The 15,000-nt window shown below is 48.1% G+C and overlaps 2 non-coding genes across 2 annotated transcripts in view; both read right to left on the reverse strand.

The window, feature by feature from the left end:
• LOC122063000 overlaps positions 1-126 on the reverse strand; it is a 3,409-nt gene extending 3,283 nt beyond the window's left edge. Inside the window, exon 1 of the ribosomal RNA XR_006135184.1 lies at positions 1-126. This exon is cut by the window's left edge and continues 3,283 nt beyond it. This is a non-coding gene — a ribosomal RNA (28S ribosomal RNA).
• A 233-nt stretch (positions 127-359) lies between these two features.
• On the reverse strand, positions 360-515 carry LOC122063003. Its single transcript, XR_006135185.1, has one exon. It is a non-coding gene; the product is annotated as a 5.8S ribosomal RNA (ribosomal RNA).
• Between the last annotated feature and the right edge of the window lie 14,485 nt (positions 516-15,000).

Here is a 15,000-nt window from a genome sequence, read left to right on the forward strand (position 1 = left end):
CCCCCGATTCTCAAGTTGGGCTCTTCCCAGTTCGCTCACCGTTACTAAGGGAATCCTTGTAAGTTTCTTGTCCTCCACTTATTGATATGCTTAAACTCAGTGGGTAGCCCGCCTGACCTGGAGTCACAGTCAAAATGCCATCGAATGGTAATCAGGATCACCAGAGCCCAATGGGAACATAACACGCACACGATGTCCAAACAATGGCAAAGTGGCTTGATCCACCACTCATCGTGACACTTGCCACATAAGAAGCCCTTAACTTTGGGCCAACCGCACCTCAAACAGAGACACGGCGGGCCAATCTTCGCTCCGCACCACCAACGCAAGGGGTAAAGGAGGTGGGGCAACATGACGCATGATGCCCAGGCAGGCGTGCCCTCAGCCCGATGGCCTAGGGTGCAACTTACGTTCAAAGACTCGATGGTTCACAGGATTCTATAATTCACACCAAGTATCACATTTTGCTATATTCTTCATTGATGCAAGAGCCAAGATATCCGTTGTCGAGAGTCGTTAAGATAAAGATTCGGATCTAGGATGATCACACCACACCAAAGGCGCAATGATGTCATGTCCTTTTCGTTGCGAGTTCCTTGGTGCTGACTGCGCTGGTGGTTGTGTTTGGGTCGAATGTTACGAACAATCACAGGCCGACCTTTTACAAGGGTCGAGAAGGAAGGAGCTCATGCTCCCACGCCCAACCTTGAACGAGCAATGCAACATGTTCACAAGTCTCGCTGGGCAGGTATCGACAATGATCCTTTCGCAGGTTCACCTACGAAAACCTTGTTAAGACTTCTCCTTCCTCTAAATGATAAGGTTCAGTGGACTTCTCGTGACGTCGATGGTAGCGAACCACCTATGTCGCCGTGATCCGAACACTTCACCGGACCATTCAATCGGTAGGAGCGATGGGCGGTGTGTACAAAGGGCAGGGACGTAGTCAACGCTAGCTGATGACTCGTGCTTACTAGGAATTTCTCGTTGAAGACCAACAATTGCAATGATCTATCCTTATCGTGATGGAATTTTTAAAAATTACCTGGGCCCGTCGGCCAAGGCTATAGTCTCGTTGAATACATCAGTGTAGCGCATGTGAGGCCCAGAACATCTAAGGGCATCACAGACCTGTTATTACCTCAAACTTCTGTGGCCTAAACGGCCATAGTCCCTCTAAGAAGCTGGCCGTGGAGGGTCACCTCCACATAGCTAGTTAGTAGGCTGTAGTCTCATTTGTTAATGGAATTAACCAGGCAAATCGCTCCACCAACTAAGAACGGCCATGCACCACCACCCGTAGAATCAAGAAAGAGCTCTCAGTCTGTCAATCCTTACTATATCTGGACCTGGTAAGTTTTCTCGTGTTGAGTCAAATTAGCCGCAGGCTCCACTCCTGGTGGTGCCGTACCGTCAATTCCTTTAAGTTTCAGCCTTGTAACCATACTCCCCCCGGAAGCCAAAAACTTTGATTTCTCATAAGGTGCCAGCGGAGTCTTGAAAGCAACATCTGTTGATCCCTGGTCGGCATTGTTTATGGTTGAGACTAGGATGGTATCTGATCGTCTTTGAGCCCCCAACTTTCGTTCTTGATTAATGAAAACATCCTTGGCAAATGCTTTCGCAGTGGTTCATCTTTCATAAATCCAAGAATTTCACCTCTGACTATGAAATACGAATGCCCCCGATTGTCCCTATTAATCATTACTCCGATCCCGAAGGCCATCACAATTAGACCGAAATCCTATGATGTTAACCCATGCTAATGTATCCAGAGCGTAGTGTCACGGCCTTAGACCTTTCTAAGCAACCGCACCGGAACTTAGTACTCCCACTAGTACTAAGTCAGCCTAACCACACTGCTTAAGGGATTTGGGAAGAGAAGAAGTGAACACAAGAGTGAGTTTGGGAAGAATGAACTTGTATTACACTAAAGAACTCTTGAGTACAAGGCTTGAGAACTCACTTACTTGGTGCCTTGGCTAAATGAGGGCACCTCTATTTATAGTCACTCCTAGTTACAATGAATGGCTAAGATATGTACATGTGTCTTACATCCAACGATTGGGGTGGAAACTAGAAGCTTCCCACCTCCTTAGTGGAGAACTCTAGAAACCTCCCTACATAATATTTCCTTATAAAATATCTAGAGTTTCACACTTTGGTAGAAATCACTAGAAACTAGGCCTTACTAAGCCCAATGGACTTAGTCCATGGGCTTAATGGGCTTGGCTTGTGGGCCTTCAGTGGGTGGTCTGTGAAACTCTCCCCCATCTAATTCGGTGACGTCCTCGTCGCATCTTCTTCATGGAACCTTTGTATGTGGTCTTAGAATTGCCATAAAGAGTCAACGGGTTCCCAGCTTGCCTCGCTCTCTGGTAGCTCCTTCCACTTGACTAAGTACTCCCTACTAGGTGGTACTCCTCGCCTTCGGATGACTCGATCCGTGATCATGTATTCAGCTTCCTTGCCGTAGGAAGTAGTGATTGCCATTGGTGATCTTGTTGAGGCTCCACGACTTGGGTCTTCCTTATCTCTATGGTATGGCTTTATTAGGCTTGCATGGAAGACTGGATGGATCTTGAGTTTAGGAGGTAGGCTCACCTCATAGGATACTTTGCCCACCTTTTTGGTTATCTTGAACGGGCCTTCATACCTGCGAACCAGCCCCTTATGTACCTGCCTTAGGGACTTGAATTGTTGGGGTAGAAGCTTCACAAGTACCAAGTCCCCGGTCTTGAAGTTTTCTGGTCGCCTCCCTTTGTCAGCCCATTTCTTCATCTTTTTGGTGGCCTTGTATAGGTATGACTTAGCCACATCTAGCTTTTCTTGCCACTCCTTGGCAACCTTAAATGCCGAAGGGATCTTCCCTATGTAACCGGTCATCACTGTGTTTGGTGTTAAGGGTTGTTGTCCCGTGGCAATTTCAAATGGACTTTGGTTCGTAGCCTCACTTCGTTGGAGGTTGTAAGAGAACTGAGCCATATCAAGCAACTTGGCCCAGTCATGTTGGTTAGCACTCACAAAGTGTCTCAAGTAAAGCTCCAATAAGCTATTAATACGCTTTGTTTGCCCATCGGTCTGTGGATGGAAGCTTGTTGAGAAGTGTAGCGACGATCCCAACAACTTGAATAGCTCTGTCCAGAACCTCCCTGTGAAGCGAGGGTCTTGATCACTTATTATGGATTGTGGCACCTCCCAATGTTTGAGGACATGCTTTAGAAATAGCCTTGCCACTTCTTCTGCCATACAATCCCTTGGTGTTGCCACGAATGTGCCATATTTTGAAAATCTGTCAACCACCACCATTATTGACCCACACCCTTCTGACTTGGGTAGGGCACTGATGAAGTCCATAGAGACACTCTCCCATAGTCTTTCTGGTATGGGAAGTGGCTCCAATAGTCCCCTGGGTGGTTGCTAATCCACCTTGTCTTGTTGGGATACAAGACAAGTTCTCACGTAGGCCTCTATGTCATCCCGCATCTGAGGCCAATGGTAAGCCGCTTCCAACAATGCCCACGTGCGCCTTTGTCCTGGGTGGCCAGCCCATTTAGTGTCGTGGCATTCGTGAATGAGGTTTCTCCATAGGTTACTCCACTTAGGCACATAGAGTCTCCTCTTCTTAGCGTAGAGCAAACCATTTTGCTCCCAAAATCTTCGTGTCTTGCCTTCCCGTGTAAGGGTAAGTAAGTTCTTAGCCATAGGATCATGTTGGAGGCCCTCTTTGATCAACTCTAGAAGTTCCCCCTCCGGTTGGCTAAGAGAAGCTAACTTTGCCTTTCTACTAAGTGCATCAGCCACCTCGTTGGCCTTACCCGGCCCGGCTTGTATTCAAAGATGAAGTCAAACTTTGCTAAGAAGTCTTGCCATCTAGCTTGCTTAGGACTCAACTTCTTTTGGGTTTGAAAGTAGCTAGTGGCAACATTATCTGTCTTCACCACAAACTGTGACCCAAGTAGGTAGTATCGCCATGTCCTTAGGCAATGCACCACCGCAGTCATCTCCTTCTCATGGACTGTGTAGCGCCGCTCTGTCTCGTTCAACTTACGGCTCTCATAGGCAATGGGGTGCCTTTCTTGCATCAACACCCACTGATAGCAAAGTTAGATGCATCTGTGTGCACCTCAAATGGCTTGCCATAGTCGGGTAGGGTAAGCACCAGTTCCCCCATGATAGCCTTCTTTAAGTCCTCAAAGTCCTCTTTGCATGAGTCCGACCATAACCATGGTCGGTTCTTCTTTAGTAAGTCTGTAAGTGGAGCTGCCCTTCTTGAGTAACCTTGAATGAACCGCCAATAATAGTTAACTAAGCCAAGGAAAGACCTTAGCCCAGTCACTTTAGTTGGTGCCTCCCATTCTTGGATAGCCCGCACCTTGCTCTCATCCATTTGTAAGGTTCCACCTCTAATCTTGTGACCAAGGAACATTACCTCCTCTTGTGCAAATGCACATTTCTCCTTCTTGACATAGAGCTGATTGTTCCTTAGTTCCTTAAAGATGATCTTCAAGTGCTGCACGTCCTCCTCCAATGTATTGCTATAGACAACGATGTCGTCCAAGTACACCACCACAAACTTGTCAAGGTAGGGATGGAAGATCTTGTTCATAAGGGTGCAAAATGTAGCCAGGGCATTCGTGAGTCCAAATGGCATCACCAAGAACTCATATGAGCCATATCGAGTCACGCACATTGTCTTGGGCTCATCACTTTCTGCGATGCGGACTTGGTAGTACCCCGATCGTAAGTCTAACTTGGTGAAGTACCTTGCCCCACCAAGTCTATCAAATAGATCTGCTATCAAAGGAATGGGATACTTATTCTTGATTGTTACCTTGTTCAATGCCCTATAGTCGATGCATAGTCAAAGCGATCCATCATGCTTCCGTTGAAAAAGAACCGGGGCACCGTAGGGAGCTTTAGAAGGGCGAATGAATCCCGCATCCAATAATTCCTTGAGTTGCTTCCTTAGCTCCTCCAACTCTAGTGGTGACATTCTATATGGTGCCATTGCTAGTGGATTGGCACCTAGCTCCAACTCAATGGCATGATCCACCTCCCTCCTAGGTGGAAGCCTCTTGGGCAACTCATTTGGCATCACATCCTTGAACTCTTCAAGGACCTTCTCGATTGGCTTGGGTAGCACCTTAGTTGGACCATCTTCTTTAGGCTCTAAGAGTGCTGCCAAGTATGTTGTCTCCCCCTTCTTAACTCCTTTCTAGAGCTGTATAGCCGAAAGAAGTTTTGGGCCATCCTTGGTCCCTTGTACAGTTGGGACCATGCATGGAGCTCCTTCCTCCATAATGCAAACCGTGCTGATAAATGGCATGGGTATGGCCTTAACCTTTTGTAAGAAATCCATGCCAAGCACCACTTGAAAATCATCCATGGGCACTATCGACAAGTCAACTGTGCCTTTCTATGTCCTGATGTTTAACTCGACCCCTCGAGAAACACCATGTATGGGATGGGCTTGGGAGTTGACGGCCTTAAGCCATCCTCCCTCCTTGATCCCTTTAAGTCCAAGTCTCTTCGCCTCTTCTGTTGAGATGAAGTTGTGCATAGCACCTGTGTCTATCATGGTATGAGTGGGCTTACCATTGATATGCACCTCCACGTACATTAGCCCTTTTTGTGAGGTTGTGGCCTTGATCTTTGTCTTAGCCTTGACGGCACTAAGTCGTTGTAGGGACCCCATATGAGCCTCATTGTCTTCTTTCTCCTCGAGTAGGGCATTGAGAGTCTTTCTCTTGGGGCAATCCCTAGCCCAATGGGGACCATCACATAAGAAACACTTATCCTTGGGTGTGAACTTGTCCCTTTTGTCTTGCTTGGGCCTACCCTCCTTGTTTGAAGATGGTTTACTACTACCTTCCTTGGGAGGGTATGTCTAAGGCCCCTTCTCTCCCCCACCTTTCCCATTAGTGCCCTTCTTGGGCTTAGAACTATCGTCTCTCTTAAACTCCACTAATAACTCTGCTGCTGTGATGGCTGAGGCAAGGTCCTGCATGCCTCGGCATTGTAGTTCTTATGCAGCCTAGCCTTGGAGGCCATCCATGAAGTTGTATAGGAGCTCCTCCTTGGTTATACTTGGGAATTCGAGCATTAGGGTAGAGAATTCCTTCACATAGTCCCGAATAGAACCTGTGTGTTTAAGCCTTTTTAGGCTCTTTCTAGCCAAGAAGGTGGCATTCTCGGGATAGAAGTGTTTCTTTAACTCAGTTTTGAAATCATCCCAAGTGTCTATGGTGCACATACTTCTCTCCATATTGGCATGCTTTCTACGCCACCATAGAGTTGCATCATCGGTGAGGTAGAGAGTAGCGGTCCGTACCTTTGATGCCTCATCATTAAGTGCCATTGCCTCGAAGTACCTCTCCATGTGCCATAAAAAGTTGTCGATTTCCCATGTATCTCTCTTCCCAAAGAATGGCTTGGGCTTTGGCACCTCCATCCTAGGCACTTCTCGTGAGGTAGTAGCTCCCCCGGCTACCGCCCTCTTACATAAAGCCTAATCCTCATGTACCTCAGCAACACAAGCTTCTATCTTGGCCAACGCCTCCCGCATTTGATCCTTGAAGGTGGAAATGCCCTCCCACACATGAGCATTAATGGATGCAAAATCCTCCTTTTGATCATATGCCATGGTGTTGAGAGTACTCAATAGGGACTCCTTGAGCTCTCCTTCGAGCTCCTCCCCACTTTGCTCTACAACATCAAGGTGTCCCTTCACCTCGCCCATTGCTAGCTCCACCCGAGCTAAGTGAGACTCCATAGCACAGCCAACATATACGGACTTGTCTTTGCTCCTCTTTTGCTTCCCAGTGTTGGGGTTTCCCTCCCTTCCACGGTTCTACTCACATGTTGCAACGTCGTGTGCCTCTAAAAGGGTAGACATAATGCTTATCCCACAAGCTTGGCTCCCTCAAAACCGAAGCTTTGATACCACAACTGTCATAGCCTTAGACCTTTCTAAGCAACCGCACTGGCACTTAGTACTCCCACTAGCACTAAGTCAGCCTAACCACACTCCTTAAGGGACTTGGGAAGAGAAGAAGTGAACACAAGAGTGAGTTTGGGAAGAATGAACTTGTATTACACTAAAGAACTCTTGAGTACAAGGCTTGAGACCTCACTTACTTGGTGCCTTGGCTAAATGAGGGCACCACTATTTATAGTGCCACCTCCTTAGTGGAGAACTTTAGAAACCTCCCTACATAATATTTTCGTATAAAATATCTAGAGTTCCACACTTTGGTAGAAATCTCTAGAAACTGGGCCTTACTAAGCCCAATGGCCTAAGTCCATGAGTTTAATGGGCTTGGCCTATGGGCCTTCAGTGGGCGGTCTATGACAGTAGGCTTGCTTTGAGCACTCTAATTTCTTCAAAGTAATGGCGCTGGAGGCACGACCAGGCCAATTAAGGCCAAGAGCGCATCGCCGACAGAAGGGATGAGATCATCGGTACACACCATGAGGCAAACCGATCGACCCATCCCAAAGTCCAACTATGAGCTTTTTAACTGCAACAACTTAAATATACGCTATTGGAGCTAGAATTACCGCGGCTGCTGGCACCAGACTTGCTTTCCAATGGATTCTCGTTAAGGGATTTAGATTGTACTCATTCCAACTACCAGACTCGAAGAGCCCGGTATTGTTATTTATTGTCACTACCTCCCCGTGTCAGGATCGGGTAATTTGCGCACCTGCTGCCTTCCTTGGATGTGGTAGCCGTTTCTAAGGCTCCCTCTCCAGAATCGAACCCTAATTCTCCGTCACCCGTCACCACCAAAGTAGGCCACTATCCTACCATCGAAAGTTGATAGGGAAGAAACTTGAATGATGCATCGTTGGCACAAAGGCCATGCGATCCGTCGAGTTATCATGAATCATCAGAGAAACGGGTAGAGCCCGCGTTGACCTTTTATCTAATAAATGCTTCCCTTCCAAAAGTTGGGGTTCGGTGCATGTATTAGCTCTGGAATTACTATGGTTATCCGAGTAGCAGATACCATCAAACAAACCATAACTGATTTAATGAGCCATTCGCAGTTTCACAGTCTGAATTAGTTCATACTTACACATACATGGCTTAATCTTTGAGACAAGCATATGACTACTGGCAGGATCAACCAGGAAACTTTCCTTCTCGACGCCAAAGCACTCCATGAACCACATCCCCAATTGTGCATTGGGTAATGCTGCTCCATACATTAATGGCAGTCTATCAATCTTGTGCAACGAGGCGCAACCAAAGGATTCAAGAGGACACACACACACATCCACCTTGCCCCACAAAATGTCCCGGATCCTAGAGCACAAATAGTGCACGTGCACCAGTGACACAAAGAAAGTGGACATATGCATCGTATGCCAAGCCACCTCACACCAACCACAAGGGCCGGCAAGAGGGATGAAATGAGAGTGAAGGGGCAGCATCTTTCCATCCAACTAGGTAAGCAACACAGGAACAATTTTCATGCTCTTAAAAAAGACACTTTTGCCGATCGCGACCCATTGAGGTATCTGTGCATAGTGGTTCAATACACAAGCAAAGAGCCCACAACCACAAGAAAAACAATAGCCACTCACGTGCAATGCGTCCACTACCGTCACAATCCACCACCAAACCTACTACAACGTAATAAGGATTTGGTAGAAGAAAAATCAATAGCCCCGCTATGCACGAAAATCTCAACAATCAATAGGGGTCGAGGGACTCAAGATCTATCTCCACCTACAAGCTTGCAGCCTATGTTCTCTAGAGACCCGCATTAATGTCGTATTATAACACTTGCGGCAAGAGCCATGCAAACACCTCCGCACCTAGGCACGACTTAGAAATGTGATTTTCCAAATAGCAAAGGCCACAAGACCGAGTATGAGAAAGCTCTCGCAAGCAACAAACCCACGATAATGTAAATTTTTTAAATGAACAAGTGGAGGGGGGAAGGGACATGTGATTTGTATCCACTTGCAAGCTTGCAACCTATGTTCATCAGAGACCCACGTTAATGCCGTATTATAACACTTCTGGAAGGTGGCATGCAAACATCTCCGCACCTAGGCACGACTTAGAGACGCATTTCTCCAAATACCATAAGGCCACAAAACCGAGCATGACAAAACTCTTGCAAGCAACAAACCCACAAGAATGCAATTTTCCTTTTAAAAACAAAAGTGTGGGGGGGGGGGGGGAAGGGGGAGGGACTAGTGATCTATCTCCACCTGCAAGCTTGCAAACCTATGATCTCCAGAGACCCACGTTAATGTCGCATTATAACACTTGCGGCAAGAGGCATGCAAACACCTCTGCACCCAGGCGCGACTTAGAAACGCATTTCTCCAAATACCATGAAGGCCACAAAACCAAGCATGAGAAAACTCTTGCAAGCAACAGACCCACGAGAATACAATTTTCTTTTTAAAAACAAAAGTTGGGGGGGGGGAGGGGGAGGGACTCGTGATCTGTCTCCACCTGCAAGCTTGCAACCTATGTTCTCCAGAGACCCACGTTAATGTCATATTATAACACTGGCTGTAAAAAATCCTTGGAAGCAACAAACCCACGATAGTGCAATTTAAAAAAAACAAAAAACAATGGGATGGGCGGAGGGACCAACCAAATATTTATTGTGCACATTGACTTGACCAATGATTCCGTCAAATGTAGACAACAACCCACCCCTTGCACCATGTCCTACAAATGACAACAAGCCAAAGAGCAAAGAGGGGTTGAAATGCGTGACTACGACCATGCTTGTAAAAAGTGGCACCAGCACAACTGCACATGGCAGGAAACAAAGCATGTCAAACTGCCATGGTGCCTAGAAGGGATTAATCAATGGGGCCAACGCGTCATTTCCACATTTTTCATATGCCATGACTCCTTTGGGCATGCTGTATAAAACTAGCAAAAGTGGCAATAGGCTGCGATGAGGGTGTAGGTGCAGTGTGCAGGCAGCCATGCAAACCACCAGCATGCATTGGCCGGCCAAGGTGCAAAAAAGGGGCTAATCATCCGGACTATCATGCCATGTTGTTGTCCTTCACATGCCATACAACTCTTGGGCATGTTGTGTGGCTATCGGCGTATGTGGCAGCAGCACTCCATGGTAGGCCACAACGCACATCAAAGGAAATCATCGGAACCAACGTGCCTTGATGGTGATTTTCACATGCCAAGCCTATCTTGGGCATCCCATGCGGCTATAGGGACATCTGGCAGTAGCTGTGGGGCATGGCAGCACAAGGCAGAAACCCTTGCGTACCTAACAACCTAGGGTGGCAGGCAATGGTGTGCGGCAGAGGGGCTGAACATCAGGACGCATTGGCCATTTACTTGTTTAAAAATGCCATGCCTCTCTGGAAATTACTGTGCAGCTACGGACACATGTATCAGCAATTGTGGGGGTATGGCAATAGTAGATAGGTAGCCATGGGCACCCAGCAGCACACGGTTGCAGGCAGTGGTGTGCAGCAGATGGGCTGACCATCTGGATAGATGAGCCATGTACATGTTTTCACATACATGCCAAGCCTTTGTCGGGCTTTCTTTGCAGCCACGAGTGTAGGGGCAGCAGCTGTCGAGGCATAGAGGTATATGTTAGGCAACCACGACGACCAAGCAACACGCAGTGGCAGGCGCAACGCACAGCAAGGGCCAAATCTTCGAAATCGATATACCGTGAAGGTGTTTTGCACAGACGATGCCACTCTTGGGCATGCTGTACGGTCACAAACACATGTGGCGGAAGATGTGGAGGCACTGCAGTGCAAGGCAGGCAGCCATGCGCGCCCAGCAGCACACAATATGGCAAGCAACTGTGTGTGACAGAGGGGATGACTGTTGGGATGGACGCGCCATGTACATATTTTCACAAGCCAGACCTTCCTTGGAAATGTTGTGCATTGACTGGAACATGTGGTAGAAGAAGTGGTAGGCATCCATGTGTGCCCAGCAGCCCATGATGGCAGGCAACGCTGTGTGGCAGAAGGGGGTGGCGTTGTGCGACAGAAGGGCTGACCATTCGTAAGCACGTGCACATTCGTTGGGCATGCTGTGCCATGACTGGCACACGTTACAGTAGTTGTGGGATCATGGCATGCAAGGCAGGCAGCCATGCGCACCTAGCCGCATGCAGTGGCATGCCTCGGTGCACACCAAGGGCCAAATCATCAAAACCCACATGCCATTTCACTTTTTTTCCCATGCCATGGGTCTTTTGGGTTTGCCTACCATGTCTGCTCATTGTCTACTACCCCTCTGTATGGCCTTTCAAAAACCACTTGGGGAGTGGCACCCCCTCCCTCAAGGTAGCTCTTATGCTCTTTGCCCCTTTCCAGAAGGAGACATGACCCCCCCCAAAAATATACTGGTCTATTTTTTGAGCTTCAAATATCCAAATCAAATGAAACTTGGTATGAAATTAAGGAAAAATCCAAATATTATTTTCATAAAAAAATCATAGTTTTCTGATAAATATTTATTTTTTTATTAAGTTTTTTAACTTTAAAAAACATATTAAATTCAAAAAACTATGAAAAATCCATTTTAATGTATTTTTTTGAAAACTAAATTTCGGATGCCTTCCAAAGTTTGATAGAATGTTCTAAAAAATTATTAGACCATTCCAACATATTTTAATTTTTTATGATTGAAACATTACGAAAAATACCAAAAAAAATGGAAATACGAGGTTTAAGTGAAAATGATTGTACTTTGGGTGCCAAATAGCCAATTGCAAAGCTTTTCTAACCCAAAGGGATGTTTTGCACAACATGATTTAAAGACCTAAACTATGTTGTGCGGGCATGGCCTTGGCGTGTGCAGCAGTCGGTGCCTCGTGTGCCGCCAAAGGCCGCAAAGGAGCCTCTGTTGCATGGCCCATGGGGACCACAGTAGCACCCATGTGTGTGCAGCTATGTGCACGGAGAACTGCAGACGTGGGCATGAAAGTGCAGCAATGCGTGCAACCTTGTGCGTGCCATGTGCTGAAATGCTTGTGGCATGTGTGGCCATGCCAGCCATCATATAGACACATGGGAGGCCATGCCAGCGACATTGCGCATGGTAGTGCAGCCACGGGTGATGCATAAGTGACCACGCAATGCAACCTTACGCCCAGTGGTGCAGCCGTGCTTGCAACCTCGTGCGTGGCACTTCCGACAAATCCTGAAACCAAGCACTTGGCGAGGCAGCGATGGACGTGGCACATGCCATGCATGCGACCTGGGGGGCGGTGAGGAGCAATGCACGCAACCTTGCGAGTGGTAGGGAAGCCAGGGACGCAGTATGTGCGGCCATGCTAGCAACCTTGCGCCCATTAGTGCAACTAAACGCGCGGCATGTGCGGCATGGAACGTAACCTTGGGCGCGGCTGTGCAACCAACTGCGTGTCATGTGCGCCATGCCTGTAAAATTTCACGCGGCATGTGCGGCCATGCACAAAACCATGTACGAGGCTTTTGCAGCATTGGTCGTAGCTATGTGCATGGAAGTGCGGCACGGGCAGCAGCCCAGCGTGCGCTGCTTGCACCATTGCCCATAGCCATGTGTGGCCGTGCCTACCACCTTGCATGTGGTTGTGCACCCTTTCTTGTAGCAATGCACGTTGTTACCTGCCACCTTACGCGTTGTGTGCATCCTTGCCCCCAGCCATGTGGGTGCGGTAGCCTGCACCCCTGCTTGCGATAGTGGAGCCTTACCCGCAACCATGCCCGAAGTTGCATGCAACCATGTGTGCGGTATTGCTGCCACACCCGCATCCATGTGCGCGGTAGCCTGCCTCGATGCTAGCAGCCTTATGCATGCTAGTGCAACCTTGCCCGCAGCGATGCCTACACCTTGTGCATCCATGCTAGCTGCCATCCGCGCGGTAGTGCAGCCATGCCTGCCACCACGCACGCACATTATGAGGCTCTGCGTGTGGTACTACTGCCTTGTGCACTGCCTGCATATGAACTTAGGCACCCTCAAGGGGGCACGCGTAGGCATTGTCATGGGCACGTATATGTGCACACTTGCGGCATTCAATAGCACAGTTAGGCGACACTTGGGCTACACTTGGGTGCACACGTAGTCACTCTCATTCAACACTTATGGGCACGTATAGGCACATTTAAGGTGACACTTGGGGCATTCAAGAGCATGCACAGGCACAGTGCACACTTAGGCAACAATTGTGGGCATGCATGGGCACAATTAGGCAACACTTGGGCCATTCATTGTGTACATGTAGTCAACACTTGGGGTGTTATGCGGCCATTCATTGTGTACACATGGGCACACATAGTCAACACTTGGGAGCACGAGAAGGCACCCACTTGGGCCATTCAAGAGCACATTGTCACTACTTTAGACCTTTCTAAGCAACCACGCCGGCAACTAGCACTTCCACTAGCGCTAAGTCAGCCTGACCACCCTCCTTAAGGGACTAGGGAAGAGAAGAAGTGAACACAAGAGTGAGTTTGAGAAGAATGAACTTGTATAGCACTAGAGAACTCTTGAGTACAAGGCTTGAGAACTCACTTGCTTGGTTGAACACTCTTGGTTGGTCCTTGGTGAGTGCCTTTGCCAAATAAGGCAACACCTACCCTGGCAAGGAGTAACGCCTACTGAGGTTCTTGTTGTAGTCACATAACTTGAGCCTCCTACAACATCGTCTGGTTGTCTCCGTTCTCTTGTTTGCATCTTCCTCTTTCTTGGCATGGATGGCTTGCTCCCAAATTCTCCTTGTCTTGCCCTCCCGTCCAAGGGCAAGTAAGCACCTAGCCCTTGGATGGTGTTGGAGAACTTCTTTAGTCCTAAGGTTCATCTCAACCCCTTGAGCAACATTACGTATGGGGCATTCTTTGGATTTGATAGCCTTAGGACGCCCTTGGCCCGAGTTCCTTTGCCTCCTCCGTCAAGGCAAGGTTGTGTGTGGCTCCTGTATCTACCTTCGCCTGTGCGGGCTTCCCATTGATGCATACTTTTGCACACATCAACCCCTTTTGAGAGTTAAGGGCCTTGACCCCTATCTCGGCCCTGGTGGCACCACGCTGCATTGGGGACCCCATGCAAGGTGGCTCTTCCTCTTGGCCCTCTTCCTCCAATAGGGCACTAAGAGCTTTCCTCCGGGGGTAATCCCTAAACCAATGTAGTTCATCACATAGGAATCACTTGTCTCTAGTCTTGAGCCGATTCACCTTATCACACTTGTGCCTTAGTGCCTCTCCTTTAGACATGTCATGAGAGGTAGTGGCTTCCCTCGCCGCAGTGCTCCTACTCTTTCCATACTTCTTCTCCAATACGAGCTTCCACCTTATCCAACTCCTTTGCATACTTGAGTTGTGGGTGGCAACCATCTCCTCTTGGTTACTTACTATGGTGTTGAGAGCACCTTGTAAGGACCCCTTGAGCTCCCCCATCTGGCCATCGAGCTCCTCCCGACTTTTCCACATTGCCTTTGAGCTCCTCCCCACTTTGCTCCACGACATTCAGGCACCACTTTGCCTCGGCCAATATTTTCTCCCCTCGAGCTAAGCGAGGCCCCATAGCAAAGCGAAAGTTGACGGACTTGCCTTTGCTCCTTTGTTGATTACTTGTGTAGGTGTTGGTCTCTATTCCACAATTTTAGCTCACTTGTCTCATATCCCACAAGCTTGGCTCCATCGTAACCGAAGCTCTGACCCCACAACTGTCACCGCCTAAGACCTTTCTAAGAGACCGCGCCGGCTGTTAGCACTCCCACTAGCACTAAGTTAGCCTAACCACGCTTCTTAAGGGACTTGGGAAGAGAAGAAGTGAACACAAGAGTGAGTTCGAGAAGAATGAACTTGTATTGCACTAGAGAGCTCTTGAGTACAAGGCTTGAGAACTCATTTGATCGGTTGAACACTCTTGGTTGGTCCTTAGTGAGTGTCTTTGCCAAATTAGGCAACACCTATTTGTAAGCACCCCAAGTTATAATGGATGGCTAAGATATTTACAAACGTCCTCCATCCAATGGTCGG

Source organism: Macadamia integrifolia, unplaced genomic scaffold, assembly GCF_013358625.1.
Source record: "Macadamia integrifolia cultivar HAES 741 unplaced genomic scaffold, SCU_Mint_v3 scaffold1176, whole genome shotgun sequence".
In the NCBI taxonomy this organism is placed as follows: Eukaryota; Viridiplantae; Streptophyta; class Magnoliopsida; order Proteales; family Proteaceae; genus Macadamia; species Macadamia integrifolia.